Raw genomic sequence first — 27,549 nt, forward strand, 5'->3', positions numbered from 1 at the left:
AAAATTTAAATGTGAAATTGCCAATTTAGCAAATATTCAATGTGTGGTTAGACATTTCCAAATAGCCTTAGAACATAAATTGGCCAAAAATTGAGACAATTGATGGCCCTTTAAATAAAGCAACCAAAAGGGCATCTGATCTCTACAGTTTAGGAGTCCAGAGATAAGAAAATGTATAGATATTGCAAGTAAAAGGACTATTAAGAGAACTAATATCCCACATTGGCAAAATTAAAAAGGATAACGATGAAAAATCTATCCAATGACTTTACTCCAAGAGAGACATTAGCACCCACGAATTTGCTATCCTTCCTCCCATCTCCCTAGAAGGATGTAATTGTGGATGGACAATAATACAACTTTATTATGTTTGTAGATATCTATATCTGTATCTATCCCACTACAGTAGAACACTAGATACCGCAGAGAAAAAAAAATTTAACTGCCCGAAAAGCAAAAAGGAAGGAAAATTGAGTTTTAATATTAAAAAAGAGATAAAGGAATTTTGTATTAACGTAGGAATGACTGGTTAGGCCAGAATGTGAAGGAAAGATAATGAAAGACAAATGTGAGGGTATACAATAAGTTATAAAAGACTTGAGGGGAAATAAACTTTACCTTAGTTTAATCAAACCACTCGAGAACTGAAAATACCTCTCCCCCATATTTTGAGGTATCAGAAGAAAATTTTGTATTGTCTGTGGTACAACTCCTACCAACATAACGGTTGAAATTTGCTCCAAGGTAAAATGTACTGTATCGCCTACACACGGTCAGTTTACAGCAGGTATAGACACTAGAATGCATACACAATGAATGGCTCCAGAAATTACCAAAAAGCTTTTGCTTCACAACAGCGGATTAATGATACCATCTGACCTAGGAAGCACTATGAGTTAGTAACTTTTATATTTAGGATCCTTTCCATCACTCTTTGTCCATCCACCACGTTTCTACTTTCTGTCACTCTTTTCCATCCCTAACAAATACCATAAATGTCATTATCTCAGTTTCAAACCCTCAGAACTACAAAGTAATTGTTAGCTCACATAGGGGGGATCAATTTGTGGTGGACATGCACCACCCATTGGTTCATTCCACACCTATCTAGAGTCTGCAAATGAAATCGTGAAAAGTTAAATAACAATAAGCCGGGGTAACCTTCTGTGAAGGTTGCTATTAGCCTAGTCTATCCACTTTGGCAATGAAAATACAAACTAAAATAATGGTTACATTCCCTTGTCTAAGACACTTCCTACTACCACCTAAAGGGTAATCTTTTAATTTAGGGCTTTAATACATTTGTGGACTTTTCAATTGCATATGATTATAAAATCCAATTTTAACACAGCTTTATATGCAAGGTACCTGATATTAAGCATTAACATATACAAATACGTTTTTAAAACTATGTTTGAAGCTATGCATGACAGTTAAAACCCACAGTGAAGTACTAGGTTACACATCAGCCCATTGGAGTCTCATATTTCTTAGGGTTTCAATAATAGTCTCATGGAAAAGGACTATATGTTAACCTCTGAACACCTTTGTGGTATGGAGTCATGCCTGCGCCAGCTCTGTTGATTCTTTTTTTTTTTATATATGAAATTTATTGTCAAATTGGTTTCCATACAACACCCAGTGCTCATCCCAAAAGATGCCCTCTTCAATGCCCATCACCTACCCTCCCCTCCCTCTCACCCCCATCAACCCTCAGTTTGTTCTCAGTTTTTAAGAGTCTCTTATGCTTTGGCTCTCTCCCACTCTAACCTCTTTTTTTGTTGTTGTTGAGCCCTGGACAACAGACCGCAGCTCTGTTGATTCTTAAGGGGTCTGCACACATCAGCTGAGGAAATGAAATGGTGGAATTATGGTATTTTATACTTTCCTTTTAAATGTGAAAGTCGCTTCAAAAGTACTCAGTAAGAGAGGCACCTGGGTGGCTCAGTCGGTTAAGCGTCCAACTCGGTTTCAGCTTGGGTCATGATCTCACGGTTTGTGGGTTCAAGCCCCACATCAGGCTCTGTGCTGATAGTGTGGAACCTGCTTGGGATTCTCTCTCTCTCTCTCTCTCTCTCTCTCTTTCTCCGACCCTCCCATGTGCTATCTGTCTCTCTCAAAACAAAGAAATAAACTTAAAAAAAATACTCCGTAAGATACATGCATACTGTCTTTTGACTCTTTTTAAAATGTAGCAAAAGGAGGATTTAAATTCCCCTAGATTTAAAAGGAAAAAATATATTTATTAAAATGCATATTTTCCATATATAGGAGCAAGAGGTTTTAGACCATCTCTATATTTCTATGTGAAACAAGCAACAACAAAAACAAGAAAACGATAACTTCTGGATAAGCAATATCTGTAAGAATTCCTATCATTCAGAAACTTTAATTTCTCATTTGTATTTTATACATGTATCTATCATGCATTTATTTAGTTATTGAAACTTGGTTGCACAGGGGCTTCTGGGTGGCTCAGTTGGTTAAGCATCTGACTTCAGCTCAGGTCATGATTGGAGGTCTGTGAGTTTGAGCCCCGGATTGGGCTCTGTGCTCACAGCTCAGAGCCTGGAGTCTGTTTCAGATTCTGTGTCTTCCTCCTTCTCTGACCCTCCCCACCCCCCTCATGCTCTGTTTCTCTCTGTCTCTCAAAAATGAATAAACATTTAACAATTAAAAAAAAAAACACCCATGGTTGTACAGACACCATATTTTAAGGGCTAGAGAGGTAGAGATGAATACAGGTCTTCTTTTTGTAATCAAAGGATTCCTTACTTTCAACAACAAATTTCCTGAAATAATTGGAATTCAACATGGTTGATCAATCCCATTAGGTGTCACTGTTCACAACCTTTTGCCTAGTCTAAATCCCAAGGTTTCTTTGGTGTATGTTGTGTAAAAAACCAAAACAAATAATAAAACAAAAGATTCTAACCCTAAAATGGTCAAAATATCTTTAATTTGTGGATGAAAGTCTCAAAGAAAAACTTTACTAAAAAGTTAATTAAGGTGTTACTTGGGGTTCCTGGCTAGTTCAGTCGGTTAAGCGACCGACTTCAGCTCAGGTCATGATCTCACGGTTCTTGAGTTCAAGCCCTGCATTGGGCTCTGTGCTGACAGCTCAAAGCCTGGAGCCTCCTTCAGATTCTGTGACTCCCTCTCTCTCTCTCTCTGCCCCTGCCCTGCTCATGCTCTGTGTCTCTTTCTCTCTCAAAAATAAATAAACATTAAAAATTTTTCAAAAAAAAATAAGGTGTTACTACAACCGTATGTTAAGCGCACCAGGAAAAACACACCTTTTATTCCACTTTGATTTGGTCATTCATTCATTCAGCAATGGTAAGCTCAATATGGTAAGCTCAAACTGTGGTCTCAGAATGTGCTGTTTTGGGGGATACAGCAATATATAAGAATTGTATTCCTTTGTGTTTAACAGGGAATGTAGTTAAATAATGAAATAATAATTCTGTAATGTCACAAACATGTTTTAAAAAGTATGATCAAATGTCTGAGATTTTAGAAGAAAGTAATATTAATTCTGAGATGTTAGGTAAGGTTTAATATAGGTGATTTTGAAGAACAAATAGGAGTTCCAGGGGCTTAGGGGGCAATGATTGAGGCATTATCCTTGAGAACAAAATTTAAGGTGGTGCCAAATAATTTAGTCATCTAGATAAATAATGCTTTAATGAAATATTTTTTTTAAAAAAACACAACTTGGCAAACGATAGTCCATGGGCTTGTCATTTGATTTTGTAAAGTTTTATCAGATTTTTGACAAGTAAGAATGAGGGGTAAGGGTATCTGGGAAGAGAAAATAGCATGAGAAAATACTGGAAGCTTTGGGAATGGCATATGAGATGTTTATCAAATAGTCTTGTGAGGTTAGGAAGAGTATCTGAACAGAAGTGGCTGGGTTTGTTTGTTTGTTTGTTTGTTTGTTTGTTTTAATGTGAAATTCTGAATCACAGAGGCATTTCACTATTTTTTAAAGTCTCTATCCTTCAGGAAGCAATGAATGAGATTGACTGATCTTGAAGTATTTGTGATTTATTTGAACACATGATGGACCTTTAAAAAGGACCTTTAATAAGATCTTCTGAATTGAATAGTTTCATTACTACTTTGAGAAACCTGGAAGAAATGAGAGGGGACAGAGAAGGAAGGGACATATTGGAAAGGAGCATAGAAAAGCCATGAAACACTTACTCACTGTGCAACATTGCTAGTCTGTCATGCATGAAACAGATATAACACATGCAAATAGATAAATTTTAGAAACCATAATGCACAGAGCACAAGGGGGATAGACTACAGAAAGGTGGAAAATGTTGAAGTTTTCTTTCAAGAAAGGAAATTCTAGATCTATTTTGGATTTTTTAAAAATCTTCTCCTGCTTTTTTGAGGCATGTTTGATAAAATGTATATATATTTAAGTTGTAGAAACCATTTGTAGAAACTATAGATGAAGAATTTGTAGAAGTCATAGATGTACAGAGCACAAGGGGGATATATAATAAGACTACAAAGAGGTGAAAAATGTTGAAGCTTTCTTTTAAGAAAGGAATTTCTAATCTATTTTTGATTTTTAAAAAATCTTCTGCTTTTTTGAGGAATGTTTGGTAAAATGTGTATATATTTAGGTTGTACGATGTGATTTTTTAAAAGGTGTATATATGATGGTTTAATATATGCATACCTTGTGGAAAGATTGCCACAGTCAAGTTAATTAATACATGCATCACCTTACAGAGTTGCCTTTGTGTTGTGTATGTGTGCTGAGAACACTTAACAGTTACTCTCTTAGCTAATTTCAAATATAAATACAGTATTATTAATAATAATTGTCATGCTGTATTTTAGATCCCCAAAACGTATTCATCTTATAACTAAAAGTTTCTACCCTTTGACCAACATCTCCCCTTTTTCTCGCCCCTCGGTCCCTGGCAACTACTATTCTATTCTCTGGTTCTATGAAGCCATGCACAGAAAAACAAATATTGTATGATCTTACTTATATGTGGAGGCTAAAATAGTCTGTATATATTTTGAAGGCAAAAATTACCTATGAGGGTATAGGTTGATTGGAAGCATATATTATAGGAATAATGGAAAGTGATGGAAAGGATAAGAGATCTGATGCATATACAAAGCTTGCCAAAAAACAGAGTAATAGTAAAAGGCATGAAGGTTACCAAAAGCGGTATGTATATGCTGTTCTGTACCATCTCAAGAGCACAATGATAGTTTTTCTACTTGATATACCTGATATTATATATGTATATTTAAATTTCTTGTGCATCCAGATATGATTACACCTGTATTCAATTTTTAGATTATCATTGGTTATTCCATAAAGCTCACCATTAAACTTCAAGATCAACAATGAATTAATTTTGGATGTAGGGAATCTCTGGATTTGGGGAGATAGCTTTAAGAAAGTAGGGGCCTTACAGCCTAAAATCTGCAGTATCACCACTTTACTGCATACTAATGAACTCCAAGAGAATGTAGACTTCTCATCTAACAACCTAGAGCCTAGACACAATGTTGATATTATAGTGGATCACTCATCTCAACTAACCTATTGTGTGGCCTTCACCAAGTCTGTCAGTGACTGATATGCTCTTCCTTAAAACAGAAATAATACCTACAATAAACTTCAGAGCAATGTCAAAGACACTAATGAATACCATAGTTACCACCAAGTCCCATTAAGTGCATCTCCATTCCCAGGAGTTTGGAATAAAAAAGTTGTCATCAAGTATATCATCACAAACACGATCTGCAGACATAGCAGGATTCCTGTTTCTTTTTCCAGGTTCATCATTATTTTTAGTCACAGACTCGACTGAGAAACCAGTAAATACGAACCACCAAAATGAGAGAGGCAAAACAACAAAGTAAAAGATGCCTAGAGCAATAAAAAGATTTTAATTCTTTTTTAAAAAGGATCCATCTCTCTAGTGTCTGTTTATGATGGACAGTTTGAGAGACCATTCTTAGAGAAAAGAATCCAGCAACATAAAAATGTAACATTCAGTAAACGAACACATCCCCCATCATGCTGGCAGGGCCTCCTTCACTGAGAGCACAGAATACTACTCAGGAATGTGGCAATGGATCACTTGGACAGACTTGTCGCTGTGGGGGTGTCTCACTGCATTATTTGTTTCTTTCCCCCTCATTTATGTGGATGCTATCTGCCCTGGCTCTTGATTTTTTAGGGTCAGAGTCCACGTATACACACTTACTTTTGCCATGATTATTGCAAAATTCCTTTAGCAGTTTATATTTTCCATATTCAATTATATTTATTACCTTATGCCACGACAGCCTTATGATATAAAGGAATTATCCACTATGATGATTGCAAACAAACACGTGCAAATTGAGAGGAAAAATAAATAAATATTGTATATCATTAGCAGTAAGTGAAACACATTCAGGTTCTAAACACAGCTCTGGCCAAATCATATTCAGCCAACAATTATTCACTTCTCTGTATGTTGCTGATCACCCATGATCTCATTTTCTCTGGGCTTCATCCATCTCCCTCTCCCTACTGCCCTAATGACATTCTTCTCTTAAGACTTACAAATAAAATCTCTGTTTATTTATTTTCATTTATTACTTCTTCAGTCAACTTCTCAAAAATGTCTGTGCTAGTCTTTCCTATCCAGCCTTTTCAGTTCTTCTTTCAAACTCTTTCTTCAGTTCTGACCAAATCATTCTGATTGAGTCTATTCTTGGACAAAATTTCTTCCTTTAGAAATCTCTTCCTGACCTACTGTGTTCCCTTATGAATTCTGTATCCAGATATTAATAGAGCTCCTGTCACTTTCTTGAGTTTATCAGGCACTCTAATGTCAACCTAAGTATCTGTCAGAGAATCTGAAAAGCTAGGAGCCTGCTGAGACCTGCATTTAAAATGTTATGTAATGCAGATTGCATTACTGGTACATCTTAGCACGAATACCCATTGTAAGAGAAGTGTCAGGCACTGGAGAAGACATCAGAATTAATATGAACTAACCTGAACAACTATTAGTTAATTCATTCATTCATTCATTCATTCATTCATTTATTCATTCATTCATTTTTTCATTCATTTTCATTTATTTTGGTTATTGTTTCTCTAAGCCTGTTCATCTCCCTCTTTTATCTCCTAGTGTCTTAAAGTTAATGCTTTGTAAAGTATTCTTTATAAGCTAGAAGAAAACCAGTCAGTAAGGCTTTTTGTCCAAAGGGTGAACAACATTAAGTTTGTGCTATACTTTTCTCCATGGAAGGTTGAAGTGAAATGATATAAACGGAAAGTCTGACAAAATCTGGGTACAGAGAATCTGATGCCAAATAAAGTAATAATTCAGTTACCTAGATGTCATTTTTCATATCCCCTCAAGTATACTAAATAGAAACAAGAGCCTGGAAGTAAGAAAATACAAGCAAACAAACAATTGCAATCATATAAAAAGGATTCCACAAAACCAATCCACTTAAAAATCAAACTTAATTATAAAGGATTTTTTCAAAAACTATTAAAAATATTTTTATTTTATAAGATATATAATTATAAAAAGCTGGATTATGTTACATATTAAAAATGTAATTTGAAAGTGGGAAGGCTTGGGGTTCTGGAGACAGCCTACTAACCTCACATCAACTCTGATATTGACAAAGAAAAGAAAATCTACAGAACATAGTTTCAAGCATTAAAGATCGTGTAGGGTCTTGCCCCTTTTTGATAGTGATAAATGACCAGAATATGATAGCAAACTTTCAGAATAGCATTGTACTAGAATTTCTCTGTGAGTTTTTGCTGCATAACAAACCACTCCAAAACACAGCGACTGAAAATAACCATTCCTCATTTAGCTCACAATTCTGCTGGGCAGTCCTACAGGTCTGGACAAATTTATCTGATCTTGACTGGGTTAGTTCTTGTGTCTAGAGGCAGCTGGTACATTTTCTAGGGCTGGCTAGTCCCAGAAGGCCTCGCTCACATATGTAGTGGTTGGCTGGCCATGAGCTGGGGCAATGAGCATGACTGGGCCACATGTCTTTCATCATCCAGTAGGCTAGCATAGTTACTCACATGGTGGCATTTTTTTCAACCCAAGAAAGGAAGTCACAAAGCCTCTTATAATTTAGGTTTAGAACTGGCACAATCTCACTACTGCTAATTTCTGTTGATTAAAACAAATATTAAAGCCTCCTTAAATTCAAGGAGTGAAGAAACAGGTTTGTCTTTTGGAAGAGCTTCAAAGTATTGCGAAGGTAATTTTTTTTTTTTTTTTTGCAATATACCACACAGAGAACAGTAAAGTCATAGAAGTCGAAAATGGTATCAAAGAGTAAAAAAAAAACAAACAAACAAACAAAAAAAACAAACAAAAACAAAAACAAAGAGAAGAAAAATTTGTGTATGAAGCTATTCACACATATTTCAAAAATATAACAGCAGAAAATTTTGAGGTTTAAAGAATAGCTTAGCTTTTGCTATAGCTATTATGAAGCTAGTAAGTGTAACAATTCTTTATAAGTGATATGGTTTTCAATAACAACAGACTGGTAATGTTATCATCTAAAAAGAAAAAAAAAACAAAAACAAAAAACCCAGTAGGGGCCCCTGGATAGTTCAGTTGGTTAAGCGTCTGACTTGATTTCGGCTCAAGTCATGATTTCACAGTTCCTGGGATTGAGCCCCACACTGGGCTCTCCACTGTCAGAGTGGAACCTGCTTGGGATTTTCTCTCTCCCTCTCTCCCTCTCTGTCTCTAAAAATAAATAAATAAACTTTAAAAAATAAAAAAGCAGTAAGATAGCACAATTCCTTCCATGGCATAACTAAATAAATGAGGTAAATAATTTGTCATGTCAAGCATATGCAAAGTTCTGCATTCGATATTAAGTCTAAATTGGTAAATAAAACAGTCCAAGTCTTCACCTTCTTGGACCATGCAATCTGCTGGGTGAGATGATAAAACAAAGAAATAATCACCTATCTGCCATCAGCAAAGACCAGTATGATGAAAACAAGAGGGTTCTGATGTAGAAATTGAAAGGAAGGGGATGATACCTTTACATAAAGTGTTCCAGATGGCATCTCTGAGGAAATCCCATAGTAGCCATGGCCTAGATAATGATTAAGAATATTATAATGAACACTGCTTTAAAATACTATGTTTATATGAATATTAGAGTTATTGGTGACCACAGAAATGATCTACTCAATTCCTTTACTTTATAGCTGAAAAACAACTGGAGTTTAGACAAGAGAAATGATTTGTTGATGTGTTCACAGTAGCAGGGGATGATTTGGGAGCAGGCCTAGTTTAGCATGTGCCTTTACACCATTGTGCACGTTCTCCCTTTATTCTCAAACACAACTCTGCACATGTTGTTACTCATTTGTGAGTTCAATAAATCCTGGCACAACACTAAAGAATATTGATTTCAGGGATTCTGCTGTGCAAGTGCAGGCTGATAAAATATAGTGAAGGAGTTGCAGGAAAACATAGCAATCAAAAGACTTCAGTCTAGGACACATTCTGACCTGGTTAAATCCAGCTCTGCAGTTAAATGAAATTAAATCCAGTTGAATCCAGCAGCTACCTGGTCTCAGGCCACTTTGTGCCTTGGTTTCCTTATCTGTAAAATGGGAATAAATAAATTGGTACTTAATTCATAGGCTTAGTGTGAAGATCAACTGAATTAGCAACTGCAAAGCACTTAGACCAGTGCTTGACCCTTAGTACATCTCCAATAAACGTCGGCGATTATTATTCTAATGTTTATGCATTAGGCCTGAGGTTGGATCCTAGACACCTTTTCATAGCAATCTAACTATGAGATTGAGAGGAGAAAAGAAATGAATGAACTAATGGAGGGATTAGAACTGAGAAAGTTCTGACATTTCAAATAGTAGCATGGGAGCATATTGCCAAAACTTTTCATTTCCTGGTGTCTTACCCTGTTTCTTCTTCCAAATGCTGCAGGACATTCATTGTAGGAATAATAATTACATACAAAAACTACCAACAGACCATTGTTGTCAAAGCCCTGCAAGAACTGAGTGATTGATGCCTGTCATTAATTCACATCCTGATCACAATGAGGACATTTTGGTAGCCAGATGGAGTGTGGGTACAGTTCATGCATTCTCCTTCCCACTGCACACGCACACACACTCAGAAGCTGCAAATGCCCTTGCTGTATGTGAATACTTGGGAGCTGTCACGAGTATACACTCAGATGTTACAATATTTTAGATTTATGTTAATATGTCACAGGGTTAACGTGAGAAGTCAGGAAGTGCCATTCATATATGGCTTTGGTGACAACTTCTATCACCCCACCACACGTCCCGTCACATTCCATGCGTTGTTCTGGAACTGGCTTATGCTGCCACCTGATCTTAACACTCCAGATTACCATCGGATTCTTCTTCAAGAGCCCCTGGCTTCCTTAATTTCTGAGTTGTGTGGCCTATGTCTGACTAATCATAACATGTATCTTCAAAAGCTTCCAGTCAATTTGGATTACCATCTGCTACACATTTGAAAGTCATTCCTGTAATAGAGTGGCCAGACTGACATGAGTTATACCAAAACCTTCATGTCAGAGTGGAGAAGCTAGTTTTGATAAACTTAATTGAAAAGGATTCTTTTAAAGGGACATTACCCTTGACTACCTATATGCATCGTTTTAATTGTCTTTTCTCTTTGTTCTTTTTATTAGCTTTCATTTCTTCTTGGAACTCGTAAGTCAACCATGTTTTCTTTGTAAAATTTCTAGATTGGGAGGACTCTATAGTGATGAAATAAATGGTTCTCTACTATCACTGGGAAGTTATTGAGACATGGCAATATAGAGAGCTTGAAAGGGAGGGATTCTGAATCTTTGAAGAAAACAGTGAAGATTTCTGATTTACCTCTCTTTTCCTAAGAAGGGAAACAAAATCCCACTAAAATTTAGTTAGTAGTTAATTGACATTGTACTAGATGGGGTGGTGGACATCCATTTTCCATCCAAATTGTTCTCTTCTTAGAGATCATGCTTCTCATAGCTTGAATGGCTAGCACATCTATGGTATATAATGAATTATCTCAGTTATTTATGCAATCTTCAATCTGTCCCAGCCTCTGTCATCCTTGTCATTACCATCCTCATCAGCATGATCCTGACAAAGAGAAAGCACTCAAACATTAGCGCTTGTGATCATTGCCTTAGTCCATTCAGGCTGTTCTGACAAGGTACCACAGACTGGGTAGCTTATAAACAACAGAAATTTATTTCTCAGTTTTGGAGGCAGATGTCCAAGATGAGAACTTGGCCAGAATGGTCAGGTGAAGAGGACTCTCTTTAGATTCACAAATTTCCCATTGTATCCTAGGGAACTCCCTGGGTCTTTTTTATAAGAACATGAATCCCATTCATGAGGCCTGCATCCTCATGACCTAAGCTATTTCCAAGTTCCCACTTCTAATATCATCACATTGGGCATTAGGATTTCAGTGTATTGATTTTGATGGGCACAGACATTCAGACCATAGCCATTCATTTCATGAAAGGAAGTCAGTTCCAACAAATCATTGCTAACAACAACAAAAGCTCCCTGATGAACATTAAAACAGAAAACATCTGAATGGAACAGGAAACTTCTCTAGCAATCCATTGTAATAGATTTTGAAGATTTCCTTTTTGGGTCTTTCATTTTCTCCATAATTCCAGTATACTTGTTGAATATCTATTATATGTCAGACTCTGCACAGTTCCAGCCCTTCCCACCTTCTGACAATACACTTTCCTGTGAATGGAGTCACTCAGAGCCTTGGGGAGGTTGAGCTCATCTAATGAAGTAAAAATTAACATAGCTTCACATTCTAATGAAAAGGCTGGCTTCGGGATATTTATACAATGAGTGGGGTAGAGAAGTATATACAGGGATTGACAAGGGCTCTCTTTCTCCATAAAGTCCAGAGCCCCAAGAACAGTTACCTGGAATAACAACTTCCTCCTTAATCTTAACAGATACCTCGATTCTGTAAGACTTCAGAATAGAGTAGGTGTAGGCAATGAAAGCAATACATTTTTACAAACCTCTGCAGTTGATGGGATTTCTGGCTTCCTTTGGCATCATTTGGGAGTAGGAAAAACAGCTCCTCCAAGTCTTACAAGCAGGAGTTGTATTCGAGGGCTAAGCCAACTACTCATAACTTCTAATGTCATGCTAACGCAATATTTGCTTACTTCACTCTTACTTGAAATGAAGTAGAGAAATATTGTTGGCCTATGCTTCATCCCCACAGCCTCCTGTATGCAAATAAAAACATGTCACAAACTTTTTAGTTGGCCTTCTCTATAGGATGGAAAATTAAGGTCCAAATCACTTGAAAATTTAGCTAAATTTAATTTAGTTGAAAGTAAAAGGAATAGAAAGGAAAGATTCAGCGATGATGCCCTGCATTTCAAACTGTTTAAATTCTCCTGTTTGGGATGAGGAAGGAGATAAATCAAGACGTAGGATTTTCATAATGCATTTAAATATAGAGGTGGCTACTAGCAAAATATTAGAAGCACAGTTCATGTTTTCACTACCCTTGGTTAAAGGGATTACCTACAAATAGCATTCTAAAAAGCCAAATCAAATCCTTTATGGAATAAGGAAGGTTGCATACTAAAAATAAGTAAGCATCTAAATTCTCAGTCAAGTATACATCAGAAGAGCAAAAGAGAACTAGGACTTCTACAGAAATGTTATGCTTTTCCAAAGTCTGTCTAACCTACACCACAAATTGCTATTTTATTTAAAATAAGCCCTAGTATGCAAGGCTTGGCTTCAAAAGTGTTTTGTTTGGAATTTATTATAATTAATCTCATTTTGTCATTTTATGACACATTTTCCCAAAGGATATCAAGATATTTAACAAAACCTAGGAGAAATGGCAAAATAGCATGATAATTGGTATTAAATGGATCATTTGTTAAAGTGTTCTGCTACACTGGTTCATCTCTCTCCAGGTTCATTCTTTTTTTCCCTACTCCCAAATGATGCCAATTATCTAAAAACCGGAATAATAATTTATTAACCTTCACTTGTCGCCTTATTAACTCAGTCCTTCCATTCTTTTTTCCAAACGCTGCATCACACGGTTATCCTGCATTCAGCAATACTTTTAATTATAAAATAATTACAGCCCATAAAAGCATCTATCAGTGCCCATTACTTTAGGTGGAACCTAAATCCAATTTTGGCTTTTGCAGAGCCTTTACACATAATTTTGTTTTCTGTCCTCTTTTTGTCCTTACAGAAGAATCAGACTTTTTCTCCTCTTTGCTTTGCACTAATGTCAGATTACTTTATAGATTCAAGTGAGTTGAATCTAGGAGGTCTGGGAGAAGCTTCAGGGTCTACTTTGCATAGGACAGTCCTGGCCTCATTTCTGCCATTTTCCTCACAATTAGGCTTTGCCTACATGAAACAGTATTCTGTGTTTACAGAACATCTTCCTTTCAGAGGTTGTTATAAAAAAGGTGTTTTTTCATTATCCTTACAGACCTATTATAGGCCTATGCTTCAGGTGGACATATTAAAATGATGACTATTAAGGCACATTTTGAAAATAAGTGGTTTGCTAGTTAATGCATTATATAGAAACTGAAAAGTGGAAGAGAGATAAAACACATTGACCAAAGAAGATGTGAACATGACAATTATTCTGCCTTTTCTGCAGCTAGTCTATGGAAACATAACCTCATTAATCACCTTGGAATAAAAGCCTTCCTAGCCTGTACAAAGTGGGCTCTTTCAGTGTTTCGGCACTTACAGGCTATACAGATAACAAATCTGAGTGTCTTCGTGATCCAATGAAGACCAGCTCACAAGTTCGTTTATGCAGTGCCACGCTCTCCAAAAGTACCTACTAGTCCTAATTTTAGGTATTCAATCCCATGGTTTCCCTAGGTTCACTTACAGTTCACAAATATGTCTTTGATTTGCATTTGGAAAACAATTTATTCACACTATAAATGACTCCAAACTTTCAGTCTTAAAAGGAAAGTTTTCTAGATAGAAAAACTTCATATCTCATTATCTTGGGAAATCATGGGCAAGGTGGAAAAGTGCTCGTCACCTTCACTTTGGCCACTGCGACTTTTTGGATACTCATGGGCACACTCTGAAGGGTGCTGGATTCAGTTAAATTCTCACAGTGGCCTTGGCTGCCAGCCTAAGCTAGTTAAGACTTTAGGATGTATGGTAAACATATTAGCATTGTCTATGTGTGGGTAGTATCCTCCCGTGGTAAGTATGAGAATGATTCTTATTGGGAGGAATTCTGATTACGCAGATGAGGAAATAAACCTTATGACAGTACATGATGGGGTTGAGATTTTAATCCAGATTTATGGAGCTTTAAAATTAGGCCTATTATGCCAATACTTTACTGCCTCCTTATTAGTTTCCTAGGGCTGCCATAACAAAGTACTAAAAAAAGTATAGCTTGTAGATTATTATCTTACAGTTCTTGAAGCTAAAAGGCTGAAGTCAAGGTCTTGGTGGGATCATGGTTCCTCTGAAATGCAGAGGGAAGAATCTTTCCTTGCCTCCTCTAGCTTCTGGTTTTTGCCAACAATGCTTAGACCTCCTTCAGTTTTGGTTTTCAGAGACATTGCTTGGTTTTCAGAGGCATTGCTCCCCTTCTTTGCTTCCATTGTTATGTGGCTGCTTTCCCTGTGTCTTATCTTGTAAGGACACCAGTCATATTGGTTTAAGGATCCACTTTACTCCAAGATGACCTTGTCTTAACTATTGTAACGGCAATGACACTAAGTCCAAATAGGTCACATTCTGAGGTACTAGGGATTAGGATTTGAATATATCTTTTTTGAAGGATACAATTCAACTGGTAACTCCTCCCAGGTGCTAATGTGAGGTCTTCAAAACTTATTTCCGGGCACCTGGATGGCTCAGTCCAGTTAAGCATCTGACTCTTCATTTCAGCTCATGTCAGGATCTTACCATTCATGGGATCCAGCCCACACGGGGCCCTGTGCTGATAGCACAGAACCTGCTTAGGATTCTTGTGCTCTCCCCTGCCACCTGCCCCACTTGCACTCTCTCTTTCTCTCTAAAAATAAATTAATAAAACATGAAAAAAATTAACAACAACAACAACAACAAAAATAACCTCAAATCTATTAAAAGGCCTTCTGAGCTCCAGGGAAGTTTGAGTTGGGGAGAAAGATTGAAAGAATTATTTCTCTCCACATCACCTAGCTCATAATTGTATCTAGAGAATCCATGGTATTTCATAAATAGTAAAAACATGCCTATCTAAAGCTAAACAAAATGTTTCCTTACTTGATTTTTAAACACTGTATCATATTATTCCTAGGTTGTTTCAAAAGTGTTTTCATGGTCTCTAAGTAGTCAGCAACAAGGGTTTATGTTTCTTTGAGTCCTCTATGCCACTTAACCTAAAACAAAGAAGAAGCTCTGATCACACTTATGGATTTGAATTGTTTTTCATTATATTGAATTGTCAAAGAGGAACAAGGTAGAATAGCAGGGCATTATCTGGGGATGCTCCCTCCACTTCTGCAGATATATCCCTTTGCTGTAGGTTCTTGATACAACACTTCTTGCAGAGTCTGGCTGAGTCTGTGCTCAAAAAGAAATGATCCTGCACTTTCCAACTGAGCCAGAGAAGGATGCTGGGTGTATAGTCCCTTGAGATTAAGTCAGTCCACTTGGCCCAGCTGGAGGAATCTTTAGTCATGATTTACTAAGAATAGAAGCTCTTTTATTTTATTTTATTTTTTTTTGACGTTTATTTATTTTTGGGACAGAGAGAGACACAGCATGAACGGGGGAGGGGCAGAGAGAAAGGGAGACACAGAATCGGAAGCAGGCTCCAGGCTCTGAGCCATCAGCCCAGAGCCCGACGCAGGACTCGAACTCACAGACCGTGAGATCCTGACCTGAGCTGAAGTCGGACGCTCAACTGACTGAGCCACCCAGGCGCCCCTAAGAATAGAAGTTCTGATACTATTGTGTTAGGTTTCTCAAGAGAAGCAGAACCAATAGGAGATTTTATATATGTTTATATATATAAAGAGATTTGCTGTAAGGAATTGACTCATGTGATTATGGAGGCTGAGAAGTACCACAATGTACCATCTGCAAGCTAGACACCAAGGAGAGCTCGTGGTAGAGTTCCAGTCCACATTCAAAGGCCTGAGAACCAGGAAAGCTGATATTGTGAGTTCTAGTCCAAGTGCAGATGACCTATGTCCCAGCTCAAACACAATCAGGCAGAAAAAGAGCAGATTCTCCTTTCCTCCATTTTGTCCTATTCAGGCCCTTAACAGGTTAGATGAGGCCCACTCATATTGGTGAGGGCAATCTGCTTTACTCAGTCTACTGATTTGAATGTTAATCTCATCCAGAGATACTCTCACAGACACACCAAGACGTAATGTTTAAGCGGGTATCTGGACACCTCGCCGTCTAGTGACACTGACATGTAAAATTAACTATCATAGATGCTGTTGTTGAGTTTTTGAGAGAAAACTCACTGTTTTCATATTTACCAGTTATTTAGGAGGCATATTTACCAGTTACATATTTATCACTGTTACATATTTACCAGTTATTTAGGAGCCATATTTCCTCCTCTCTTTTTGTACCCCGTCCCTGATTTCCCAGGCCAGATGGAAAAGGTGATCAATGTAGGTGGAAGTGAAGGCAGAGAACCCTGTGTTGTCAGCCCAGGAAGGAATTCCGCTGGTAAAGAAGCACATTTTCCTCTAAATCATTGATACTTCCACCCCACCGATATCTTTTTTTTTCCTCTCATTGAGCCCTAAATCCCCAAACATGACCTAGAATGTTTTTCAGAAGTAATTGAGAATTACAGACAATATATCATAATTTAGAAAAGCAGAGAGCTAGGAATTCAACAGACTCATTCCAGATCTGTTTCTCATTACTTGACAACTCTGGGGGCATGACTTGACCTCTTTGAGCTACCAACCCTTACATGCAATATCAGGAGATTGATAAATTCTTAAAGAGTTATTCTGAGGAATAGTTGAGATAATAAAGTGATACAGTGAAAATTTGTTTAGTATCACACCCCTAGGGTACAGAACTGTAATTTGAAATCAGTGTCTATTTAATTACTGAGCCAATGGTCAGCGATCTAGAGCTGCTAGGTCAAATCCAGCCAACTACTTGCCTTTATACATAAAATTTTATTGGAATAGTGCCATGCCCATATTTTAGAGTGTATCACTAACCGCTTTTGAAATAACAAGGTTGAATAGTTTTGATCTAGACAAAAACTTAAAATATTTACTATTTGTTTTATCACCTCACAAGTTTGCCAATTCCTGGTCTAAGGCATCACATTATATATTGGGGATATATATGCTGATATTTGGATTAAAAAGATATGGAAAAATAATATAATAATATTGTATCAGTGTAGGTTCATCAGCTGTAACAAACACACCACTCTGGTGTGGGATATTGATAGCGGGGGAGGCTGTGCTTTGGTGTGGACAGAGGGTTCATAAGAACACTCTGTACTTTCTGATCAATTTTTTTATGAACCTAAAACTTCTCTACAAATAAAGTTTATTCATTAAAAATATGCATAGAAAGCTCTGTTAACAAAAAAGTATTAAAACAAAAAAGCAACTTAAGAAGTCTACTAATTTCAGCCAATCAGGTAGTACCTGGGCCATTCTCTGTCTATAGAGTTACTAGAAATCATACTTGGCAGGTAAATAGTGCTTCTAAACACATTCTATTTTTCTAGGATATTGCTATTCTAATAATAAATTATTTTAATATGTCCCTACTGGTGTAAGTGTATACCATATTTCTGTGTTATGACATGCTATCTAATAATAATACAACTAATAATAGTTATGTCATTATTAACAAGTTGTCACTCTTAGTTTGACAAGGATTGCTCTGTCAGGGACAGATGGACACTGTATTCAGCTAACCAACTGCTCTTTTCTGCACCGTGTCTAAGCAATGTAGCATCCTGTGGATGACTGGGTACTTCTAGCACAGCCACATATGATTTAACTGCCTTCTATTAATCTGAGCATTGTGTCTCATCAAAAATATCTTTAAAAATCAGCCACCTGTGGATTTTAAAAAGCATGTCCTTTTAGAAGCCAATATATTTCATACATAAATATTTCCCAACAAATTTATTAGAATTAAGAAATTCAATCTATTCCTTGTATCCAGATTTGACAAAATCACGTTTTAAAAAAAATAAACTAAAAACAGAAACAACTTCTTGCTGAGTTACTGCAAACGATATTGTTTAACCTGTCAGATTTATTTCCTTTAAGTCAAAGTTTAAAATAATAAAATAACATTTTTAAAATTTCAAGTTAAGAAATTAGTTAATGCACATCTACAAATGTGCAACTGATATTCGTGTTAAAAAATCTGTAAGATTTAATTGATTTTCCACATTTTATACTGAGAAATAGTAGCTGGTACATCCTGAATAATTCACGAGTTTGATTCCCAAGGTATGCATGCACACATACAAACTCACATACCCACCCACACCTCCCCATACCCCCATATGTATATAATAGCCTAATTATTCTGGTAGCAAAGGTCAAAAGGACAAGGTGGTCATAAGTTAGTAACGGGTTGGAGAATTTGGATGGAATGTGGACCTAAATTACTGTGTTATATTACCCTGTTGAAATCTTATTGCTAAAATTTTGCACTGCTAGGCAGTAAACTAGAAAAAAAAGAAATTGAGAAAGTGTTAATTTTTAAGCAAGTTTGACAAAGATTGAGTTTCATATGACAAATATTGTCAGCAAGACAGGATTCTGTCAGTGGAAGAAGTTTAAACATTAACAATTTCTGTCAGGCTGTTGACACAATCATGGCAGACATTTCCCAAGATGCCGAGATGACTGCTGGCATTTGTCAACAATCCTGTCATAGTGACAGCAATAAGACCATGTCTGGAAATGTGACAGTTTTGGCTTTGTGCTCCCCTGAGCAATAGCCCAGGTGTTCAGAGAAAGTGTGGGAAAACCCATATTTCTGCATTGTCATTCGAACACAGAAAACACAGGAGGAAAATGAGCTGTCACTCCAATTCCCATGATGCCTTGCTGCTTAGCATAACTCTACAGTGCGGCCCTGAGTCCACTGGTCCATACTCTGACAGATAATTAAGAAAGCAGCAGCTTTTTCTAGACGGCTCTTCCTCATGATTTGCATTTTAGCCAGAGGCGACCAGTTATAAAAAAAACATGATGGAAAGATGGTAAGAAGCCAATTAGATGGATGGATGGCTGACTGACAGCTCTCTGGTATTACGACTCCAGATTTCAGACTACATAGCCTGGCAGTTTTCTACAAGAACCAACTTTTTTGCAGGTTGGTAAAGCTGTTAAATGTGGAACTATATATAGCGCTATATAAATTTTGCAAAGTTGTACATTTTCCTTAAATAAGCATGTATTCTTTTCAATCAGGGTTTGCATTAAACAAGTTTTCACAATTTAATCACAACTTGTGTCACTAAATTTAGCAATATTAAAATTCTAGACAACTTGTAGGCACATTAGCTGTGCCAGTAGAGAAGTGATTAAAAAGCTGAGAGCCACGTTGAGCCAGCAGAGATAAAGTGAACTAATAATTAGAATGTCTGTGCAAATATGCCTTTGGAACTTTGAAATGTACATTGTTTGGTTTTAAGCAACTAAAAGCATAAACCCTAAACTTCCTCTCCATCTTTAGCTTCTACACACATATATTTGCCTATTATCCTTGTTCAAAGTCTAATATATGCTTGTGTGTCTGCTACTTCAGCTATTTGGAGATAAAAAAAATAAAATAAACTGTTAGGCTCAAGCTTCCAGTTTGGCCGGGATATTCTATAGCTTGTAACCAATGGGAATTAACTCTTCATATTACCCAGTTTGGAACCTTAATGAATGTTTCTTGTGCGTTGCACGCTGTGATGTGTATGTTGTATATATACAGACACAGACACACACATTCATACACACAGTTATGCTTTTTTAGAAGCAAACCATTTGCTATTAGAGTGACATGTCTCCATCTGTAGTTTAAAATAAGAGAATTTTCTTTCAAATCATAATGATACCTCAGATTCATTCGGCATTTTGAAATAGTAAGGGAAGGCAATTATTTCACTATAAACTGAATTTTAGTAAGGAGCATTAACCCAAAGCAAAATTGCAAAGTGTATTTTCTTACTGTGGGGAATAGATGTATAAACTGAAAGTGGATAGGAAACCAATCGTGGGTCCAAATTCCTTTAGTCACTTGAAACCAAATAGGGTGCAAAGTTTCATGTTTATCACTCCTCCTCCATTTGATGTCAAAAATCCATACAGGAAACATGATTAAGGATGTCTTATCATGTGTATTAATCTTTCCTTATTTTTTTCTTTTTTGCCTGGGCTGGCATTATCTCTGTTTTTGTTTTATGTAGTCTTGTTACAATAAGATAAGCTTCTGATACTTATAAGCATTCTAAAAAGTATTCTACTTACACATACTTAGAAAGTTTAAATAGAAGTTCAGGGCAGGAGTGACAGTGCCATCACCTACATCCCAAATCAGAGAGGAATAAATGCATGTTGGTTTTTATTTAGAAGCTTAAAGATTTTACCTGTAGACACCAAGTACCAAGAGAAACAGAAATCTTCTTGAAGAGATTTTATAATTTTTTTAAAGAAACATTTCCCCTCAACAGTGGAAGCCCTTATCGAATCAAAATTCACGTTCATGATTCAACATTTGTGCTCCTTCTAATTTGCTATTGTAGGGAGGGAAATGCTAAAATATAAAGTGCCCCAATAAAATAGGTATTCAAATAAGAAAAACTTGAAACATTTGCTTATTTGGTTGGACACTCATGCTCAGAGTTTGGCTGGGGATTTTCTCCCATGTCCTCAGCTTACCTCAGCCATTCATACTTTCTACTGATATTTATTTCACTTTTTGATTCTCTTACTTATGACACAATATTAATGCACCATATTTTCTCAAGCTCTAGGAGAAGTTCTGTCTCTTTTGAAAAATAATTAGAATTGAAAATTGAGTAACAATGTATTATAGACAGATTTCAAAATAACAAGTCCCCTCACTGTGGAAAAGTTCTTTTGTTTCTAAACTCTGTATTGAGAGAATTTCTGTTTAAGGAGAAATCTGAAGAGAAATATTTATTAAAGTGAAGTGAGTACTGAAAATCCTAGGAGACCTATTGTATCACTGTAGGAGAAAGAGATATATTTGTAAATAAAAGATAAAGTGTGTTGTCATCAAAACAAAAAGATGCCTCCATAAGACTTGTAGGGTTGTGCCTCGAAAATGTAGGAAAACTCCGTGGAGCTCATTGTTAACATTGTGCTTATATGAAACTCCTTTGCAATTTGAGTGGCTGGAATTTGAACATAAATAGCAAAGAGAAGAATATAGACAAGTTTCTTAAAAAATGTTTTTCTTCAGTGTATCTGTATTTGTAATTGAATATTTGATTATAGATAAACTTTGGCAGATTTAAAACAAAACATTTGATAGTACATAACTATTGTAGGTCTGCCTCTCAGGTAGAGGTATGCAAATAATGATTTGAGACACAGTTTAAAAATAATCAATTTTCTCTTCAGTGCATTTTATACTAAGTAAAAAGCAAAGGAAAGGAAAACTTAGGTAAAAATAACTGAAGATGTGAATGTTAAAGTTATTTTCCTGGGTTTTTTTTTCCAGATGGTTTATAGAAATACACCTTCAATGATTTCTGTGGAATACATCTTTCTAATCTTATAGAAAACTGGATTTTTTGCTCCATGTTTATAAGCAATTTTTACAAGTAAAATAACAATTGACCTTGAACATCTTTTAAACTATGTTATCAAGAAATAATGTTGTGTAGGGTTAAACACTAAATGTTAAAAACCATGTCATTAAGGAATAATGTTATTTATGTGGAATTGCTTTTCAGCACCTCATACACTTTTCTAATTCCGTAAACATCCAAATGACCTTGCAAACCACCAGTCACAACACAGTGGTTAAATATTTGGCCTCCTTTACTTACTGGGTTTGGAGTACTTTCCAGAAGCCAACATGTTACTTAAGATCTGCCCATCTTACCTGATTTGGAATGTAGTATGGCAGTTTATTCATATATGTGAATATATGAATATTCATATTCATATATGTGAATATACTGTATACTAATTGCATATATAGTATATATTATTACTGAGCGAGAAAGGAGAGAAAAGTAAGCACTGAAGGGGCAGAGATCCTGTGGGAAGAAGAAATCAGCAATGATTCTTTGTTATGCCATGCTCATAAACTGTTCAGAATCCCATTAAAATGAATGGTTTGAATTTAAAAAATGGTGTGAATTTAAAAATCCACAATATTAAGACATATACAGAAAAAAACATAGCTTTCCAAAAGACTAAATTGGTATGTAGATCCCAACAGTAAAAAACAAACAAACAAACAAAGTAAAAAAACAAATCTTCCCCTTTCTCCCTGCATTCTGATGGTCTTTCTCTTAAATCTCTTTTCAAGCATATCACTGTCTATGCACTGTAACAGCTAACTGTAAGCATTTTAAAGGCAGGAACTGTATCTCACTTATCTTTTTATTGCTGCACCAAAAATACCAGCTCACAGTAGAGGCTCAATAATAGTGACTGAATTTCATGCTTTGCAGCCTTAGTTCTCATACCTATCCAGTTAACTGCTCAATTGGTTACTTGCGTGTGCTCAAGTTGTGACTGGGCCAGGTAGTTTTATTGTATTTCTTGTGCAAACCTAAGCCAAGTTAAAGTATGTGCCTTGATTATAACAAGACTGGATGAGAAATGATGGGCAGAGCAATGCTTGTCCTAGGCATCATATCACATCATAAGCATTGTAATATTATAATAACTACATCATAATACATCATCTAGCTAAGTCTGACCATTGACTGGTCTTCTATCCCACAGAGAACCGTATATACTGTTTTCCACAGCAAAACTACTCTGTGTCTGTACATAAAGACAGTAAAATATTGGAAATTTCTTATCGTTCAACTCAATTTTATCTATCCAATTGTTCAAAACATCCTTGAAAGGTAAATATTTGTTTACTATATTTTTTAGTTTATTTATGTATTCATTGAGGGAGGGAGAGAGTAGGGAAGGGGCAGAGAGAGAGGTAGAGAAGGAATCCCAAGCAGGCTCTGCACTGTCAGTGCAGAACCCATTGTGGGGCTCGAGCTCACAGTCTGTGAGATCATGACCTGAGGAGAAATCAAGAGTCGGTTGCTTAACTGACTGAGCCACCCAGGTGTCCTGAAAGTAAATATTTTATTTCTCATTTGCATATGTGACTTTGAAGAAGTTAAGTAACTTTCCTTTGGTGTAGTATCTAGTACATGGCAAAATAAAATTTGAACTGAGACCTTTCTGATTTCAAAGCTTGTACTCTTTCTACTGTGCCTGACTTCCTAATATTAAAAATCATAATTCAATTATTAGCATAACAATAGTTTCTAAATTTAATGTGAGCCTTTCTAGAGAAAACCTATGATTAAAGAAGGAGTAGTGTTGTATACCTTTGTGTATGGACATCGGCATTATTTAACTGTGTTAACCATCATGTCATCAATACACAATAAATAAGATATCTTACTATTTACAAGAAAAATAATCTGTATAGGTACAAGCTAATAGATAGGGGGAAAATGGACACCAATCCTGTTCATAAACCGAATTAAGGGAGAGAAATAAGAGAATACAATACAGTCTTTCCCTCTTAGGATCTCAAAATCTATTGAAAAAAGACAGAAACAACCTTAATACAATACTTGATACAGTATAATATTCTAAGAAATAAAGTTCATTCATTTCCCTGAGAAATTAAGAAGAGGCTTCATCTGTGTTAGGCCTTGTCAAGTGACTACACATTTACACTGACTGAGATAGGAAAGAGATCACTTAAGGTAAGAGGAACAGCATGAGCCTGGATAGGTAAGAATGATGGTGGCAAATTATCACATGTACCTAGAGCATAGAGTGAAGGCTGCAAGTGCAAGATCGGGTGGGAGGCTTGTAGAAGTATGAGTATGTTGGGAAATAATCTTGGAAAATCAGGCTAGGACACAAGAAAGGAGACACTTTCCGGTGAGGCTAGTAAGTATCCACTTTCTTCTGTAGGTAATGGGAAGTCATATGAGCCTCACTATGACGTGATTGGATTTGCGAAGTAGGATAACTCTTAAGAGCAACATGTAGCAAGGCTAGAAAGTTAAAAAAAAAAAAAAAGCAGAAGATAGACCAGTATGGGGACTGGTTCAATTACAGTGATGGTGACTAACCTAAACTGTGACCAAGGATTTATACAGATGAAGGTTTAATTACAGCCAGCTCTGCTTGGTTAGGATCAAAACACCTTTTTTTTTTTTTTTTTAACAATGATAATGTTTTTACTTTTATTAGATTTAGGTTCTAAATTTGCTAGTAATTGACCAGTTTGACTGTTAAGCATAGTACTCCATCACCAAGGAAGCGTCGGAGCAGGAATGCAAAATGTTTCAGTATTTTGTTTTCCTTGGGAAAAAAAATTATTATATTAATATTAATTTTTCTATTTTTATTTTTTCAACAGAAGGTCATACATATGCTATTTCAGAGTTCACAGCTAGCCCCTCACTACCCAAGTTGTGGGTGTTATTGCCAGACTGCAGAGATGCACAAGAATTGACTTGAGAAGGAAGGAGATTATTCATGCGCCCTCACACACTGTTATCTCTGGGAACTCTTAATCAGTGCAGGGTGAAAGCCAGTCAGCACAACTGAGGGTAGGGCACCCAGGCTGTTTAGTGGAAGATGAGGAATTAAAATGTGATTATTACTCAAATTGGAATAAAAAATAAAGAGTACATTCCAGGAAAGAAGAGGAAGAGGATAATAGAACTAAAGATTTACCTACTGAATCACTTGCTTTATTGTGCCTTGTCCTTGAAATGCCAAAGACATTACAATAAGCTTTGATGGGAGGGAATGGTTTGGGGGATTTATACTCCATCTGTGTTTTGCTTTTGCAGATATGCTGAAATAGAAATTCTTAAATGCTGGGAATGTCTACTAAGTATACCTGGGAATATAGATTAAATCCTCTTATGGAAAATTGCACTAAAATTTAAAAATCTGTGTATGAGCCAAAAAATAAATTCTAAATGGCAATAAATGGTACAGCGATCATGAAGAAAAATGATGGATCAAAATTCTAGTTATGCATACTAGAACTTAGATTGCAATTTTGGAACTCACTGGGGACTTGATAATGTGTTACGCAAACATCTAGAAAATTCTTTAATATTTAAAACCATAATATCTATTTAATAATGATCTATTTGATGGCTAATTTAAAGAAGCTTCAGTTGTAAATATATGCTTGCTCTGACTTCTTGATGATATTGCAGCTCATGTCAAAAAAACAATGATTTCCATTCACATACAATCTAGTTATCTAAATCATTTTACTTTATTTCTCTTAGATTGTACCTATGAATTCATATTTCTTCATGTCCCTCAATTTTTTGTGTGTATGTTCCTATTTGTGTTTTATTCCATATTTTTTATCATATAGTTTAACTCTTTCTAGTTTGTTTCTAGTTTTCCTTTTTTCCCTCTCAAAATCTAGTTAGTTTCTGGATAGTTTTTTCGCTACTAAGATTTCAACTGTCATCCACGCATGGCCTCAATGTTCAATAACTTAACTATCAGCAATTACTGGAAAGGATAATAACATACCATGAAAATTCAAATTAACCTTGGGGAATTCTTTCTAAAATAACTTGACATTCGCTCCCCAGATACATGCATCCTCACACATTGCTTTGGCTTCTTTTCACTACCAGAGTTCTGGGTCAGAGCAGATAAATGCCGCTGTATTTCTGGACAGATCCTCTAAACTGCCTTATTCAGAGCAGCATGGTAGCCATTGTTTGGGCTCAACACCCATTGACTCTTAACCACTCTTCCATAAGAGATTAAAGTTTCCCAGAGATTGTAGGGAAAGTTAGACCATTAAATAAATACTTCAACTTCAGGAATAGTGAAAGCTGGGAGGTACTGTTAGTATCACAAAGTCTTCTTTCTGTTCTGTTCAAGCTCCCTCATTTTTTTTTTGTCCCTCCCTTTTTCTCATCTGCCTTCAAATTGGAGTCTGAAAGATAGGAACATTAAGGAATACTTACATTGATAGAAGTCTATCAAAAAGTTTTCTATTTTTCTTCTTTACTACTAAGAACCAAATTGTAATTTTGAACCTTTAAAAAATAAAATTATTAAATATGCTTAACTTTTCTAAGTGAGTAAACAACCTATTAAAAGCATGGACTACAAGAAACATAGAATAGTTTATTCACTTTCCACAATGCTTTAATTTGAAAGTATGAGCATTCGCCCCAAATATGTGATGTCGCAGAGTGACAATTTGCCTCATCATTGTTGGTGTTGTTTGAAATTACTTTCAGGTGACTCTGCAGTGTTAACTTCTATAACAACATGGGAGACTGAATTTCTTTTCATAAAGTGTCACTTTTGTTCAGAATGCCTAAAATACCTTTATATCTCCTTCTCTCTTTTTTTTTTTTTGCTACAAATCACTTCATTTCCACATAATGAGTATATCACACTATGCAGTATTTATCAAACTTGAATAAAACCTTACCCACTTTTAAAATAACTAATTCTCAGAGCTTTCCAATTTTAATACAAACCATTTTATCCATTAAATACTATAAGCCTAAAACTGGAATTAATTCATTGTGGTAGGACTCTAAAAGTCAAAGAAATTTATATGTTAAAAGCAAATGAATTTAAAAATAAAAGACATGTCTGAAGAAGTCATTGCCTGTAAATAAATTATTGTCTGCTCAGCTATTGTGAAAGATCATACCCCAAACTCTGTAGGATGATGTAATTCTGTCACCACTTTTTCTATTTTAATTACTTAACAAAAATGGTTCTTATTTTGTACATCATTGCACCCTCAACTTGTCATAAATGTATTGCTTGTTTATTAAGCTCATTCTATCCTGTCCTTTTCTCATTAGCTAGAGGTCATTGAAAAAGTATTCTTTTCCCTTTTATGATAATAAACACAAATGTACATATAGACACTGAAATTACTTGGCAGTAGCAAATTATGAAGGTGCAATTGACTGCCCAAAATATGCTTACACAAAAGTTTTTGAGATGATCATTCAGAAAACACCACAAAATATGGAAATTTAAATAAATTACCTGTACTTCCTAGGACCTATCCATTGGACCTCAGAGATATGTTGACTCTTATTTGAGACCTACTGAAGTAGATTGAGTAGGCTGGTGGTAGAATGATATATAACATAATCCTTTTTAATATTCATACTTTTCTTCAAAATGCTTATGAGGCAAGACAATAAATTGGCAAATAGTAAAATACAAAACCAGAAA

The sequence above is a fragment of the Panthera onca genome, chromosome B2, assembly GCF_046562875.1.
Source record: "Panthera onca isolate mPanOnc1 chromosome B2, mPanOnc1 haplotype 2, whole genome shotgun sequence".
Lineage (NCBI taxonomy): Eukaryota > Metazoa > Chordata > Mammalia > Carnivora > Felidae > Panthera > Panthera onca.